The sequence below is a fragment of the Pelobates fuscus genome, chromosome 7, assembly GCF_036172605.1.
Source record: "Pelobates fuscus isolate aPelFus1 chromosome 7, aPelFus1.pri, whole genome shotgun sequence".
Classification (NCBI taxonomy): Eukaryota; Metazoa; Chordata; class Amphibia; order Anura; family Pelobatidae; genus Pelobates; species Pelobates fuscus.
Genome location: NC_086323.1, coordinates 99,281,227 through 99,298,446, shown reverse-complemented (window position 1 = coordinate 99,298,446; position 17,220 = coordinate 99,281,227). Strand labels below are relative to the sequence as shown.

General features: G+C 41.3%; 1 protein-coding gene across 4 annotated transcripts in view; it reads right to left on the bottom strand.

The window, feature by feature from the left end:
- Positions 1-13,732, bottom strand: part of PLXNA1 (plexin A1) — a 257,688-nt gene extending 243,956 nt beyond the window's left edge. For 2 of the 4 annotated variants that reach the window (XM_063426252.1, XM_063426255.1), the window contains exon 1: positions 13,623-13,732. The gene's annotated coding sequence lies outside the window, so the exon portion shown is untranslated. Of the gene's footprint in view, positions 1-11,721; positions 12,157-13,273; positions 13,292-13,622 lie in introns of those variants that run through there. The other 2 variants (XM_063426254.1, XM_063426253.1) reach the window with 2 other exon arrangements.
- Positions 13,733-17,220: the final 3,488 nt, after the last annotated feature.

The following is a 17,220-nucleotide window of genomic DNA, read 5'->3' as shown; positions in this document are numbered from 1 at the left end:
AAAGTTTATTTTTATTTATTTTGTAATGCCCTGTACAACTCCCCCCCACCAACTTCATATCAAGTTATCTTTGACCAAGTGATCATGTATATTTCCTTGACAGGGCTATTCAGGGTAATACGGATGTTGAAAAAAAAGTCAGTGAGGTGGAGGAAGGAGATCCCCTCCCAAAAATAAACAACAAAAAAAAGTCTAATTTGTCTGCTTTATCCAGTAACCATTTGTTTGTTCAACTGCTCCCTGTAATTTCAGCCAAACATACGCACTGGCAAGATGATAAAAATGCAAAATTCCAGCTGGTAAATCATCAGACAACAAGCACAGCTGGGACAGCGACGCGACCATGCATCTCTCGCAATACGAACAAGTCTCGGAATTATTACAGGATCTCTGGCTCTGTCTGCAGAGATCTCCTTCATGAGCCTATCAATAAACTATTGATCTGATTTGTCCCTGTTCTTTAGTTGCAGGGAACACACAACCTAATTTGAAGTCTAATTAATAATTCTGCAAGATCCAGACGTAGCATTAACTGTCAATTCTTCATTAATAAGTTGAGGAAATGCTGCGTTTTCTAGATTGCACACAGAAAAAACAAAAATTAGACCAGAATATATTAGTGTGTATTTACATACACAAATATATCTATCTATATACATATATTTATCTATATATAGAAAAATGGAACACTCTGCTTCAGGTCCGTCAGTAGGCACCACAGATTAACATAAATAAATACATTTATATGATAATTAATTATATAAATGCCCAATACCTTTTCTCCCTCTTGGTACAGCCATGCTGAGATTGGCAGCCAGATATTTTGGAACTACATGAACTATTATTCTGGCTAAGCATTATGGGAAATATAGTTATTTGTAAGAGTAGATTTAATGATCAGATAAGTGGCACAGACAGTGTTCTATATAAAATATTCAAATTAGATGTTGAATATTTTAGGAGCTTTCTGGGCTTTCTCAAGTGCTGTTTTGGGTGATCTGTACATCAACGTAGACCGAAAGGTGAGATTTATATGGTAACCCCTGGTGATATTACTGTATTCCTTGAAAGGGACACACTATCGCTCAAACACACACAAAAAATATATTTTAAAAAGTCACTGTTTAATAGATATATCCTTAATGAAAATATCCATGCATTTAATTGTGTATTTTGTTCTCACAAAATTTATCAGTTTGCAAAAGTTGAAGATCTGTTGTCTGCAGCATTTGCAAGCCCTCTTCTTCTAACCCCGCCCAGACTTTCTGTGGCTGTCCAATCACAGACTTCCCAATGCAGATCAATGAGAAGTCTTTGCAATGTAGGTACTCTGAGCAATTGCTGCCTCTTGAGTTTAGCTCCTCTGAACGAAACAAACCAGGAATCAACTGGACCGGCTGTGTAACAAGATTAATTTTTATAACAGCCATTTTCTACTGAAATCTGCATTTTTTGTAAAATGAAATAATAAAAAAAAAGCATTTTAGCAAGATTATGTGCTTCTTGGGGTCTGAAGTTTCCCTTTTAACATTGTCCGGGGAACAGATGACACAGAAATAACTTGTCTTGGATGCAATTGCACTGATTTTCATGAGAGTCCCACTAAAAAATTACCAGAAATCAACTGAGAACGCCTGGAAGCAATTAGCCAATATCAGGACCTCCTGGCAAATATACTCTTATATTTATGAAGCCTTGAGTTAAAATTAAAAAAAAGATTTAGTCAAATGGATTTCTTCGTTACTCTTTGGGTAAATAAAGACAAAACATTATATCTAATATTTAAAAATATTAATGTAGTAATTGTATTAACAGAGTTTACCGGAAATGTGATAGATTTGTGGAATGGCGATCATTTGTCATAGAGAGCACATGAATAAGGCATGAAAAGAGCTGTCCTGGTGTATATAGAATTCATATGCTACAGCATTCCATAAATGTTTCACATCTACATATATTAGCAATTCTAGACTTTGGAATTTTGCTGCTTTTTGGCAAAATTTTAAATAACTACTAATCAAAACTATCCACTGGAGTAGCACAGAGTCTACATATACATTTGTTAGGATGATGACTGCTAGTCTTGTTATCCCAGATGTTCTGGAACTATATTCCTTCACAATGACCTGCCAGCAATGAATAAGAACTGCCATACATTTCAATTGATTTATTTTTTCTAAATAAAAGCTTGCAGGTATTGTATGTATTCAGACACATAAATAAATACTTTACAACAGCGTTTCTTCTGGCTTACCACTATTAAATGCAGGCAGCCATATGGATTAATGTTTGGTCAGAAGTACAACTTATCCAACCAAAATCTGTACAGATAACCAACCGCTAGAGCATATTTACAAATCCCATGTATTAGAGATGTGTCTCAAAGTAGGATTTGTAGGATGGCGAGAGGGAGGGCGAGAGGGAGGGCGAGAGGGAGGGCGAGAGGGAGGGCGAGAGGGAGGGCGAGAGGGAGGGCGAGAGGGAGGGCGAGAGGGAGGGCGAGAGGGAGGGCGAGAGGGAGGGCGAGAGGGAGGGCGAGAGGGAGGAGAGGGAGGGCGAGAGGGAGGGCGAGAGGGAGGAGAGGGATGGCGAGGGAGGAGAGGGATGGCGAGGGATGGCGAGAGGGAGGAGAGGGATGGCGAGAGGGAGGAGAGGGATGGCGAGAGGGAGGAGAGGGATGGCGAGAGGGAGGAGAGGGATGGCGAGAGGGAGGAGAGGGATGGCGAGAGGGAGGAGAGGGATGGCGAGAGGGAGGAGAGGGATGGCGAGAGGGAGGAGAGGGATGGCGAGAGGGAGGAGAGGGATGGCGAGAGGGAGGAGAGGGATGGCGAGAGGGAGGAGAGGGATGGCGAGAGGGAGGAGAGTGTTGGCGAGAGTGTTGGCGAGAGTGTTGGCGAGAGTGTTGGCGAGAGTGTTGGCGAGAGTGTTGGCGAGAGTGTTGGCGAGAGTGTTGGCGAGAGTGTTGGCGAGAGTGTTGGCGAGAGTGTTGGCGAGAGTGTTGGCGAGAGTGTTGGCGAGAGTGTTGGCGAGAGTGTTGGCGAGAGTGTTGGCGAGAGTGTTGGCGAGAGTGTTGGCGAGAGTGTTGGCGAGAGTGTTGGCGAGAGTGTTGGCGAGAGTGTTGGCGAGAGTGTTGGCGAGAGTGTTGGCGAGAGTGTTGGCGAGAGTGTTGGCGAGAGTGTTGGCGAGAGTGTTGGCGAGAGTGTTGGCGAGAGTGTTGGCGAGAGTGTTGGCGAGAGTGTTGGCGAGAGTGTTGGCGAGAGTGTTGGCGAGAGTGTTGGCGAGAGTGTTGGCGAGAGTGTTGGCGAGAGTGTTGGCGAGAGTGTTGGCGAGAGTGTTGGCGAGAGTGTTGGCGAGAGTGTTGGCGAGAGTGTTGGCGAGAGGGAGGGCGAGAGGGAGGGCGAGAGGGAGGGCGAGAGGGAGGGCGAGAGGGAGGGCGAGAGGGAGGAGAGGGATGGCGAGAGGGAGGAGAGGGATGGCGAGAGGGAGGAGAGGGATGGCGAGAGGGAGGAGAGGGATGGCGAGAGGGAGGAGAGGGATGGAGAGGGAGGAGAGGGAGGAGAGTGTTGGCGAGAGGGAGGAGAGTGTTGGCGAGAGGGAGGAGAGTGTTGGCGAGAGGGAGGAGAGTGTTGGCGAGAGGGAGGAGAGTGTTGGCGAGAGGGAGGAGAGTGTTGGCGAGAGGGAGGAGAGTGTTGGCGAGAGGGAGGAGAGTGTTGGCGAGAGAGTGTTCACACTATGCATAAACCATCATGATTTTCAGTGGGACAGTAGCCATTTTCAGGTCCTCTGCCATCGCCCTGACTTTGTTCCCTGGTGTCCTGCTTTTTCTAAATAATATACATAGAGGCTATAATACATATAATCGTATATATGCAAATCTTAGATGAATGATAATTTCCTTTAAGGAAATTTAGTACGGAAACATCTGGGTTGTCACTAGGGAAGCCAGTGGGCCAGTACTTGTAGGTATTTGGAACATAGCATTACTATTACAGGGATATGCATTGGGTAGTTTATGGTAAGACACATGAGAAGTATAGCATACCTCCCAAGTGTCCTAATTTAGGAGGGATTGTTCCTATTTTTAGTTCTTATCCTAATATCCCTCTCCCATAGTGTATAACAGAGTAATAACATTCACAGTAATGTGTCTTTAACCCCTTAAGGACCAAACTTCTGGAATAATAGGAATCATGACATGTCACACATGTCACACATGTCACACATGTCACACATGTCACACATGTCACACATGTCACACATGTCACGTGTCCTTAAGGGGTTAAACTGCAAGAAATGTTTCAAAATCAGTGTAAATAAAATACACATGGTTCTTGTTCTTAATCACAATTTAGTTGCAGAAATTGTCATTAGTAAGTCACAAACATTTCTAACAACAGCCCTGCCTCCTGGCCACACCAGCACCCCTAAAATGAAAGTGTCCCTTTTTGGCCATTTGAAATGTTGGGAGGTATGGTACAGGTTTGTCAATTTCGGGGAATAATACAAGTCCATCTCTATAAAGTCACAGCAGTGGAATACTTTCTGTCAAACTCTGTGTAAACATGAGCAAATAGACAAACCAAATTATGTTAGAGAAACTTTCACACAACTGTCTGAATTTTCAGGGCTTTGGCCTGTATATGCCATCCTACTGTGGAGTGGAGCAAACATACAAGGCTGGCAAAGCTTTCAAGGAAATATTGTTCTTCCTAATCTCCCTGCAGAAATCTATGTGGGGCAATGGATTGGCTGAGAGGTCTTAGCCAATCCCTAGTGTCAGTATGAAAGAAGTGATACGCCTCAGAAAACCTGCCTTTGAAATGCAATTTAAAATATATAAATGAATCTATAATACTCATTAAAACAGACAGTAAATGCACTCGGCATGTCCCTTTAAATCACAAGCAATGTATGTATTAAGCTAACCTGACTACACATTATCATGTAAGTGGGTCACAAATGAAGTTCTATTATTATACCCTTTTGCACAGGAAAGTAATGGACCGTGGCCAGACAGCTTAGCATTTCCTTCTCCTCAGTGTATCTGAAAGTTTCTGTTGAATCCTCCCTGCCCCTTCACCCCTCTAGTGATATTGAGAATGTCATGCACGTACTGTACGGGGTTTCAATCTATACAGCAGTCCTGTTATAGAATTTCCAGGTCATTCTTTGCATATTTTTGTTAGCACCTGTGAGCCTGAACAAAGAGGCAACCAATGCCCAGACACCCCTCAAGGCCAACAACAGGTCAGGCAGGTGGTGTGGGGGAAAGAGAATGCTTATTTTAACAGGTCATGTACACTCCTGGAATAAGTAATGCAGGTGCCTGCTGATATGGGAAGAAATATAGGCTTTTAAAATCAAGACTATTAGCATCGAGGCATTTAGCATATAAAATAAAAAAATAAAGATTTTTTTTCAGCTAAATTTATGTTAACCAGTTGTAAAACTTTGTTTAACCTAGTTTACAAAAAATAATACAGAATACTACTACTATGAACTTTTTTTACTCAACGTCTGTCACAAACATCAATAAACCTCTAACCTGGGTGCCTTTACTTCATGACTGTCATAAAGTGATGTCCTAAATCAGAACATAAATAAAAACAAAGGATTATGGGATTACACACACCTGATCTAGAGAGGAAGTAATAAAATAAGTTTGTCCATACAGACAAATTAAACACACAGAGAGCCAAGGATCAGATATACAACAGGGAGAGGGCAAAAACAGGTATTTTGGGGTAAAGTGGTACATTAAAAGGTAATAACCATGGAAACCAATAGAGTGTATGCCAACATTTAGCCATTTGCACTCAAATTAGCATCGGTTTTCCCTTGATAAATATCCACTCAATTTGTCTTGATAGATGCAGCCTTTTAAATTCTGATTATTGGTCTTGAAACATTTTAACATTCAACCTAAAACAGGCATTTAAGACCTTATTGTAAATGGTGTGTTTTTACGATGTCTACATTGCAAGGCTCTATTTGCTAAAAGGGTTTATTTAGCCATAAATGATACAGATAGGGTTTAGGACAAAAAATGCTTTTAAAAGCTCCTCCCTGCAACCAGGAGTGAAAAAACATCTGTAAAAAGACAGAGGATGGGGGTGGAGGAGGGTGACTTCTAAAATGGACTGGAGGTCAGAGACCCTAGGGTCAGGATCCTTTACCCTTTTGACAACCCAAGCTATATCCATTCAGGTCACACATGACATAGCTTTGCAAACACTGACAGCCCAGACTTTCCTAGTGACCTTCAACCTCTTTAATCAGCCAGGAACTATGTTAATTGCCCTGGTTCCCACAGTCATCCAAAGTAAAGTCATTGAATGGGATACCAAGTGGGACACTCTGCAGCCTCTTGGAGGTCCAGTTAACCACAAACGCTAAAATGCTAATCACCAGCGCTGCGTGACAGGTCAGTTTTACATCACTGCCCAAAATGAAAGGCCAAAGATAGTGACAACCACAAAGATGTGTCACATCATACATCACATAAAAGACTAAATATTAAAGTTCATAGGTGCCTGAAGGTGCTTAATAGTTCATATATTTTAAATGCACCTATTAAGCCAAGACTTTAACTTGAGTTATAATTATTATTTATAAAAACGCCAACAAGTTTTGTAGTGCTGTACAATGGGTAGACTAACAGACAAGTATTTGTAACCAGACGAGCAGGACGCCCAAAAACAGAAGGCGTTGATGGCCCTGCTCAAACAAGCTTACATTCTAGAGAGCATTCAAGGCTATTTGTCCTAGCATAGGATGTGTCAAAAGCAACTAGATTATATGTCTTTAAATAATGAAAAGAATTATATGTTAAATGATAATCCTACCTAGCACTATGTGTGTATATATGACCTGTGATTGCCAAACATATGTTCCATCCATAACGGGGTGATTAACTATTTGAAGTGCAGATCCGTACTGTAGATTATATAAAGCATAAACTAATACATAGCATACTCCACATATACAATTATAGTTTGAATTGGATCGCTAAAGGGGAAGTAAATTCATATATGCCTGCATGATATCATGTAAGCACACACAGCAGGGTATAGGCACACACAATATTTCGCGCTTACTCTGTATAATGACTCTGAACCAATTGACGTCTATAGATGTCTGGCATGTAAAGCTGAATTTCCAGGCTGCACTCAGCAGAGCGATGATGTGTGTATGATATTAACTATTCATAGCTGTATTCAATAAGATTTCCCCCGCAGGCTCAAACATAGAGAATCCACTTGCTGGAACAGAGCTTAATGTGATTGGAAGGGACTCTCCCTCCATGCTTGGGCCAGGTAAGAATATGTTAAATATCAGGGAAATCTTTTATGTTAAGGGGATCTAAACAGAATACATGTATGTAAAGATAATGTATGGTTACGCTGTCTTCTCTGTGTTCCATGTTTTAACTGTATCCAAAATGTAACCACCAATCACGTAAAGGGACATTTTACTTCACTGCTTAGTAGATATACCTCCAATGAAACTATACATGCATTTAATTATGCATTTTTTCATTTGTGGTATATCTATAAAAAGCTTGCAAATGTTCCAATTCTCTTGTCTGCTGCCTTTGCAAGTCCTCCGCTTCTAACCCAGCCCACACTTTCTCTGTCTGTCCAATCACAGACTTCCCAATGCAGCTCAATGGAAGCCTTTGCAAGGCAGGTGCAAAAGGAGACCCTCTTCTCCCTTAAAACACTTGAGCAAGCTTTAGGTGTTTGGAGTATTATTTTAATGTTAATATCAACCCATCTGGAACACACTTGTGATGCTCACTACCGTGCTAGTACATTATATAGGACACTTTACTAGAGGCTTTGTCTTCCAGGTGGAGACAATACAGGCTTGCCGACAAGTCTGCAATGCCCTATATGGCAGATAGATTGCTATTTAAGCACATCACAAACAAAAGTGATGAGAAAAAAAAAACATAATTAATACAGATCTACACAAAATTATAATAACCAAAAAGGTTAACTAGTTACCTTAGAAATAGAACAAAAAAAAAATCTACATCAGCATTTGCTGCCTTATCAAATTGCAGCAATCATGAAAGATGTTAGCATTAATTCTTCTTATTATTATTTGTATTACTTATAAAGCGCCAACAAATTCTGCAACGTTTTGCAATGATATTCTAAGACAAATGGCTGGCTGGGCATCATGGGAAGTGTAGTACACTAGTACACAAAACGTTACAGTGCCAAAGAGTAACCACGAGGGACATGGAGTAGATTAAACCAATGATACGAATCTTGCTGGACCAACTGTGTAAAAACAATTCTATAAAACAAAAATCAATATGCTGTAAGTACTGATAGTTCTGCACAGCACCTTTAATATTAGAGTGCTTTTGTTCATCATTCCATTAACCCCTTGGAAGCCAAGCACTGCAAATAACAAAACCGCCTGTGTTTGTCACCATCAGCAGTGTCTGTCACTCACCAAGAGGCAAACACAACGGCAGACAGATCTGAGCCGAGACTGGTTCTTTCAGCTGCTGACTGAAATCATCTCCAAAACTTGTCCACTGGCTCAACAGGGAACACGAAAAATGTTAGGCCGAAACTCCTCAAACAGGTCCACCAGGTCACACAAGTGGCCAACCTAGAGACCCTTTAAAAATCTGAAAGAAAGAATAACAAAAGGCAAGTTTGGCCGCAGGCACAAAGCTGGTCAACTGAAAAGCCATCAAGCTTATCTGTGAAAGACCAACAACTGTGACCAGACCAATTTATTCTAATGTAAAACAGTCTAAGTCACAGTACTAAGATACAAAACCTTGTGACAATATTTTATATTCTCTCTAAGGCAGACAACACCCAGTCAACATAACACAAGTGATAAAAAGCCAACATCACTTTGGTGAATCTTTTGCAGATTAAGAATTTAAACATAAACTGAATGAAAATCCTATGGATAATAAAACTGTGAACTGGATGGCAGTAAAACAGGCTGCACAATAACACAGACAGATGCATGAAATACCCCTAAATACCCGTCAGGAATATAAAATGCTTGCAGCAAAGTGGAAATAAGATGTTAAAAATAAACTGTACCAGAAAGAGCAAACATTAGAATTTACCAAAGGAAACTCCAAGTAAACAAACAAAAAGCTTATTTATGAAATAAAAAAAATTAAAAAAAAATAAAAAAAGATTAACACATTAGGGACAGAAATGGAGGTGGAGAAAGCCCTACACAAAACTTCTGAGAGCAATAACACGGGTTAAACTGCAAAAGGTGGCTAACCCCTCCAATGTAAATTCTCGCATCGTGTTGGACAAGTCACATGATGGGAGATGCAGTCCTTTGGTAGCTAGAGAGGCTCAGAAGAAAGGCCAAAGTAGCTTTAAACCCCCCACTGGAACCCCAGCAAATGCTTACACAAAAGGTTACCGGAGTTCAAACAAGCACTGATGACATGCATTATAGTTAATTAGGTGAACAATCTGAACCTCTTCATAGTGTTTCCTTTTCAGCAGACACTGGCTTAAAAGAAACATGTGTTGAGATAGCTCTGTTGGTTAATGCACCAACTGTAACAGCTATAGAAGTCTTGGTGTTGCAGGTTTCTTTAACAGCACTGATAAATTAATCCTGCTGAAGTTAAAAACAAAATGTGTACAATTGAGTTAAGTAGCAATACCATTGAACTCAAAACATTTTAACCTGAAAGAAAGTCTGAATAATTCCTTCTTACGGCGAGGACATTTTGATGATGATCTTGTTTATGAGTGAAGGTGACAATTTCTTGACAGAGCTAGTTTGAGCTATTTATCCAACGGCCATGACACGTTAAGCTAATGCCAATTTGATCCAAGATAAGTCATGTGAAGGGTTAATAAACAGCCATCTTCCTAGAAACATTGAGGAAGTTAAAATTAACTCCTTAAAGTTTTCAAGTCCCACTAGCTTCCTGCAGGATTGTGGTCAAAAGCATTGGTAGCATCTCTAACACAGACGATTACCAAATCAGATGCATTAATTCTGTCTGCCCCTACATGAATAAAACGACAGGCCTTCCATATAGCGCCGGGCTAAAGGGCATAGGGTCAGGAAGCTAGGCATGCCAGCTGTGGCTATTGTAGGATCGAGACTGTTGGGTTGAATAAGAACAGCCCAGAATAGCACTGTGACATATGTATATTTCCCTTCAAATGCAAGGAAATTATTTAAGCAATACCACTTCCTATTGAATATTTTACTATTACAGAGCTGGATTGTATTAACTAAGAACATATAGAATGCCAAGAGAGATTAACTTTTTCCATTTCTCTGTAATCCGATGCTTCCCGTAAGAAACTATATGCCAACTACTGTCACTTTACAATCCAGGCTGAGCAGCACATTTCAGGGTTAAGAAAATCAATATAAGTTTCACTCACAGGACATCTTAACCAGTACAGTACCAGAGAAGCTTGCAACGAGACGGCAAAAAAAAGCGAGCATTAATGGATTTTAATAAAATAGAAATAAAAATCACTGCTAAACTTGAGCTGAAATGGCTAACCTGATAATATAAACAAGTTGGAGAACTCTATTATCTCCATAAAATGTTATATTAAAAAAAAAAGGAAAAAAAGTATTAAAAAATAAATAAAAATAATCACCATTTAGAAAAATAAGCCCTATTAACTAATCAGCAAATAAACCATAACAAAAATCACTGAATCACGAATAGAAGTGCTCTCCAAACAATAGTTCTAGAAATTATATTTTTCTACCATATCTTGGCTCAGAATATAACTGATGTGCCTCGGTTTAAGCTAAAACCCCACAACATTCTGCAGCATCATAAAAAAAAAAAAGCAATGACAGACAGAAACAAGATTGAATAGTAGCATTATTGCCAACAATAGGTCAGAGCTGCAAATTTGAAAATATCAGTTTCTTTATCTAGACCTTGACATTAAAAGCTACAAAAACATCAAGATTAAAAGCTGCCACTAAGTAAATCAAGCCAAACCTCTATCTATGCATGGTTAAACATATTATTGCTCTGCACAAGAACACAGATTATTGACTTTCCAATAAAAGAGGGAGACAGACTCCTTCTCCCCGTTTTTCAAATCTCACTCACCCTTACAAATCCAGGGCATTTTTGAGAACCTATCAACAGACTGTGTTGACAACTGGTTTTATAAAACAAATCAGATTTAAAAAAATAAATAAAAAGGGTAATTCAGCAAATGTGTAGAGAGGGAGAAAAATAATAATCCTGTTTCCAAATGTACTAACGTAGGCTCCTGCATTAGGAGCAGCTAATGTAAGAAACTACATGATGTGCCAGGGTAGTAGTGGTTAATGCCTTACAATTCAAGCAAATCCCACAGATTGTAAAAAGAACACAGCTTGCAATGCCAGCGACATAAACTTAAATATATATATTTGTGTGTGTAGCCAAGACTAGCACTAAATCTGAGAGCTTCAGATGGAGGCAGTTAAAAATACATATATATATATACACATTTTATTTTGGCTACCATTATGTAGAGAGACAACGGTTTATTTGCAGGCTCCGCAAATTGCAGAATGCTTTATTATCTAGATCCATTAACATAAGGTTGGTGGCAATTCTTCTCGCTGCTCAGTGTTGAATTGCCACCTCTTTCTCTGTCCATGGGAAGAATAAAAAAAATAAAATGTAAAAAATTTTTTTTAAAAGCTCCTTTCCCATAAACATCTTTCACTCACCACAATCCTGGGTGAATCACATTTGCTTCCCTTTTGTAGTTTTTCTACAAACCCCTGGGCTCCGTTACATGATCCTAATGGACTTCTACATTCCAGTTACTACCTGGCCAGCTACACTCACCAGCCCAGCACATTTCATCCAGTACAAAAGCATTCTTGTCTCAGGGTGAGATCCAGAGTTCTCATCTCTGCAGTGGTTGGATAGAAAAAATAAAAAATTTCCACCCCATTAAAAACCCTGCGTGTTAACCCATTCCTTGTTTAGAATCCAAAAGAGCCAGGGGAGGACAAATCAGCACCATTAGGGTTAAGAGCCAAAAGAATGCAGATTTCAAAACAAAGAAGGGGGCAAAGAAAACACACAGACTAACCAAGTTTTAGGCTCTGTCCTTGTAAAAATGTGTTGTCTGCAGGGGTATAGACATGAGATAAAAGATATCTCAGCAGGAGCGGAGATCCAAGGGCTCCTTTCTGTGCAATACATTACATGCAGGGAGCTCTCAGCATCGCAAACCCAGCTCAAGGTATAGCCTGGCATCACAATGCGATGCACAGAACAAGGAACAACATGCCACTGATACTAATGCTGATTCCACACCTCTTCGTACATGGAATGTTGTGCTGACCACTGGTACAATGTGACATATTATAGTATTTATCAATAGGATTAGGCTGATCAAGTTAGTATTTTACATTTCTTTTTGGATTATGTTGATAATCACATTATCAATAACACAAACAGCTATAATGTGAGATTACTTGTTATTTGGAGATCATACACCTCTCTAATCCTGCCCTAAGGAATACTAGGGAAGATATGATGTTTGGAGTGGTGTATATACATACATACACAGGGGGGACATAAAGATAAAAGTTGGCTGCAGTATTTCCCTGATTGCAGTCACTTTGCTAAACTAGGTTTAATTGGGTGCATTTGGTTCCAGTCTCCCTGCAGTCTCTCTTGCTGGATCTGTGCTGAGAAAAATCAGCAAACTAACCACATCCCTTCTTCTGAAACAAGGCAGACACCAAATGCAACACCAGTCAGAGCGCAGTGCAGCCTCTCCCTGCCCACTCCAGCCTGCCACAACTGCAGCATGCCAAAGCTGGGGGCATAGCATCCCCTGAAACTGGCCTCTTACATGGAATGCAGTCAGGGGGACATCCAAGCAGCAGGGCACACACCCAGAGGAGACCCCAAACCACATGAATATATACAGTCCTGTTTGTAAACATGAATTTGTAACAGATCTAAAACGCACTAATAGAAAGCTGGTCTCTCAACAGCTCCTTTCATGGATGTATCCTCTTTCCAAATATACATTAAATAAAATACACTGTAACAAATGATCATAGCAACACATCACCCCAGCCATGCCTCTTGCAATACTGCATTCAGAAGAACAGAAACGTGATCTACTCCCAGCCCAATAAAGGCAGGGGCTCAGCCACAGGGAGCATTTTCTGGCTACATGAAGGTGTACTGCCCGCAGCAGAAGTAGTCTATAAGATGCTGGGGATCCCGGTAGATGTAAATACTCAGTAAATAGACCTAAACCTGTTACTGAAAGCGGAGCGCCGCTCTGTTCATCTCACTACTCTTCCAACAACCAGATCAGATTGTTAGCTCCTGGGGCAAAGGTTCTGACTGCCTTCTGGTATGGAGGTACATAGGCATATCCTCCCAGTCACATCACACTCTGATCTCGGAATTCACCCCCTCCCTAACCCCGATCCCAGGACCTCCTCACAGAAAGCTGGGAGAGAGGGTAGGAATACCCGCAGCCCACTAGGAGGGGGATCAGGCGGATAGCCAGCGCCAAGTCCCCCCAAACAGCGCCGGGGAGAGGGTTAATCCAGGGATTGAGCGAGCTAGATCGGCAGTCCCCGATCTCACTTACCGCGGGCTCGAGCGCTCGCTGCCATGGTTGGATACAGTGTAAGCAGATGGTTCGATACAATGTAGCAGCTCAGCGTGAATGGCATGGGATGGAATGCGGCTTCCACTGGAACTCCAGCCTCGATCTGACTTCCCAGGGCGCTGTCCTTCCCAGCTCTCGCCGGCAGAGGGCGCTCTGAGCAGAGAGGGCGGTGCTAGAGGGAGGTAGGCAACGGCAGCAACAGCAGCAGCCCTGCCTTAACCCCTGGTAAGCCAGAGAAGCTCGATGGGGGTATATTCACTGCAACAGTAAATGCGGAGAACCGATAAGAGCATGTCACATGTTTGGCCAAACAGTCATGATAAGATAAAGGACATAAGATTTCTTCCCCCCCTCCTCCCCCAATTTAGGGTGTTTGCCATTCTCTTGTCAATTCTCCAGTTACCCAGTCTGGGAAATGAACCCCTGTCTATTAATCTGTGCCTCTTGTAATTGATAAATTAGAAGGATTTTTGCTTCTTAACAAGGCAGAATGTCTAAAAATCATCTGTTTGCTAATATTTTCAATTAAAACAAGTATATGGTGAGGCGATTTTCAGGAATGCATTTTAGTAAATACATTGATCAAGGAAGCAGATATTAAAAAGGTACAGTCTAAGCACCTTAACCACTATAGCCACTCCCTGCCTTCACTGCCTCAGCCACAGAGTGAGAAGCTCCTGCTTAAAGGGTTACTTTAACCACCATGACCACTTCTGCTTTTTGAAGTGGTGATGGTGGTGGGAGTCTGGATGTGCAGTGTTTCTGCTTGAAACAATGTGAATCCAGGGATAGTCTTAATTTTGTGCTGGGAGCGAGTTACAGCCCCAGCACACGTGACCTAGGCAGTTTATCTGCATGTTCCGGCCTGCCTAATGTCCAATTCTGTGCATAAGGAGCCTTCAAGGGAAAAGCTTGTCTTCTCCTCTCCCTCCTGCCCACACTAAGGAAATCAATTCTGCCTCCCAATCCCCTGTGCAGATTTTATTTTTTCCCACGCACCCTTATTCATTCTATTTTCCCTCCCTTCCTATCTTTCCTCCTCTCCATGCTGACTCAGAGAGCGCCTATGCGTTCGGAGCCCGTTAAATCCTCCAATCAAAGGATTCAGACATCAGACGGAGGTGTGCTGAGCAGCGCCGGGATCTTTTCGTGGTGCTGGATTAAGGTGAGTGAAAACCTAGTTTTAAATGCTCTCTGGGGGAACCTACAGAATAATGCAGATTTGGCGTTATTCTGATAAAACTGAAAGAGTGTTGAAGAAACCCTTTAAGAGCTTCTGTTAGCTCTCTGGAGCTAAGCCCTGCAGCCAGCTTGTTGGCTTAAAGCACTGATGCCAAATCTTTTTGAGCCCTAGTGCCCTAACTGCAACACAAAGCCGTCTTATTTATCTCAAAATCTAATTTCTTTGTCTGCCATTCTATACAAGTTTATTTTCCTACATCCCTCTTAAAGGAACACTACAGAATTAGGAATACAAAACCGTATTACTAACACTATAGTGTCCCCCTACCTGCGCACCCTCCCCCGTTCATAAATGGGTTAAAAACCCTTTCTTTAACTTATCTGATTCCAGCGCCAAGATCTCTTGGTGCAAGATCTGGATCTGTCTCCTCCTCCAAAGGCATCCATCCATCCTCCCATGCCCCATTTTCTCTCCCAGGCCTTCCTCTCATGCCCCTTCTATTTCCTCCCCATCCCTCCCATGCCCTTTATTCTCATTCCTTATCGCTCACGTGCCTTTTCATCTTCTTCCCTGATCCCATTTTAAAATTCTGCATTGTCCTCGCACCACCTCAATGCTGTTTCATGAGGGAGCCAGGGTATGACATCACACTCTTCTCACTGATTGGCTGCTGCATGCCAGAACTTTCTGCAGGGAAGTACCAGAGCCAGGCCCCCACAAGGATCTGGAATGAGCCAGCCACAAAAGCAGAGTAAAGGTGCGCTGTGTGAGGGAATCAGGGCTGATCCAGCGTTTGCATGCATGCTATAGGTTCACCATCGCCACTCATCCAATAAGCTTAATATTGCACTGCTGCACTTTGCTCAGATAGGGATCTTTCGGCACTAAGTGAAGTAGACTATTTCAGCCAGAGTGCTTCACCTAATGGAGGCAGGCCGCAGTGCCCAGTACAATTTGACTACTTACAATGGAGGGGGGAGGGGGCACCAGGGCACTCTTGGCACTATAACCACAAGATAATCTTGTAGTATTTATGGTGCTTAGAGTGTTCCTTTAATGCAATGCAATTCTGCAGTATACATTTTTCATAACTGTCACAGTTGAGACATATCCACGAAGATATTAGAAAATCTCTCTCTATACCAGAGTTGCCAAAGCCATGTGTTACTGGATCCATATCATTACTTGACATTAAAAATGCTGCCCTCTGAATATCTCTGCTGCATCAGGAGGGAGATCAATTCATTAACCAAGAGGTATTCCAAAAGGCACTTTTTTAATTAGCTGTATAAATGCTTCATACTTCTGGACAGCTAGGCATCCCTATCACCCTTTGAATTGTAAAAAAAAAAATGTGTATAATTTTATTTAATGTGGATCTGAGGTATGTAAGGTTTAAACAGCCCGAACACATATTGGACTTCTGTGCCAACGTTGCTCTTTCATGATTGGGGTTGTTATATACTTGGGAAATTATTCAACAAACTTCCAGTTTTGGCGAATTGAAATATAAATGGCAAAATTTCGGCAAACATGTAGAATTTTTGCAAATTAGTTACTCTTGCCTATGTTGGAATTATATTTTTTTTTACAATTCAGTGAATAACCCATACGTGTCATATGTGCTTACACATTATTAATATTATTATTTATTTTTCTCCAACATATTCTGCAGTGATTAACAATAATACATTGGGATATCAAACAGTAAGCACGTAATGGTGACAGAAACAAAAAGTGAAAGGATGAAACACGTGTCAAAAGGGAGGAGACATGCCTCCCAAGTGTCCATATTTAGGAGGGACAGTCCCTATTTTGAGCCCAAATCCCTCTGTCCTTCTTTTCTAAATGTCCCTGGTTTCTAGGATCTCCATATTGTTAGTGTGTATAACAGAACTCAATATGATTAATACTCCCATGATGGCATACCATTTGCAATAGTAGACAACCCAATGTATTGCAAATGGGGTATGTCCAGTCTTTTTTGTGTGAAAAATGCAAAAAAACTAATTTGAATGCCAATTTTGGCCATTGTTTGTGACTAAGTGGCTTATAAAAAAGACTGGAAATACACCATTTGCATTACCTTGGGTTGTCTACTATTGCAAATGGTATGCCATCATGGGGGTAATTTTCATTCCTGGGCAACCATACGGTCTCAAAGGCAACGTAACCAATCTGGCGAATTTCAATGTGAAAAAAATGAAATGCAAGCCTTATATTTGACTCTGTAACTTTTGAAAACATCCTAAATCCTGTACATGAGGGGTACTGTTATAATCGGGAGACTTCGCTGAACACAAAAATTAGTGTTTCAAAACAGTAAAACGTATTACAACAATTATATGATCACATGGCCCAGGGGGACCGGAACGGTAGCAGGGGGTCTTCCTG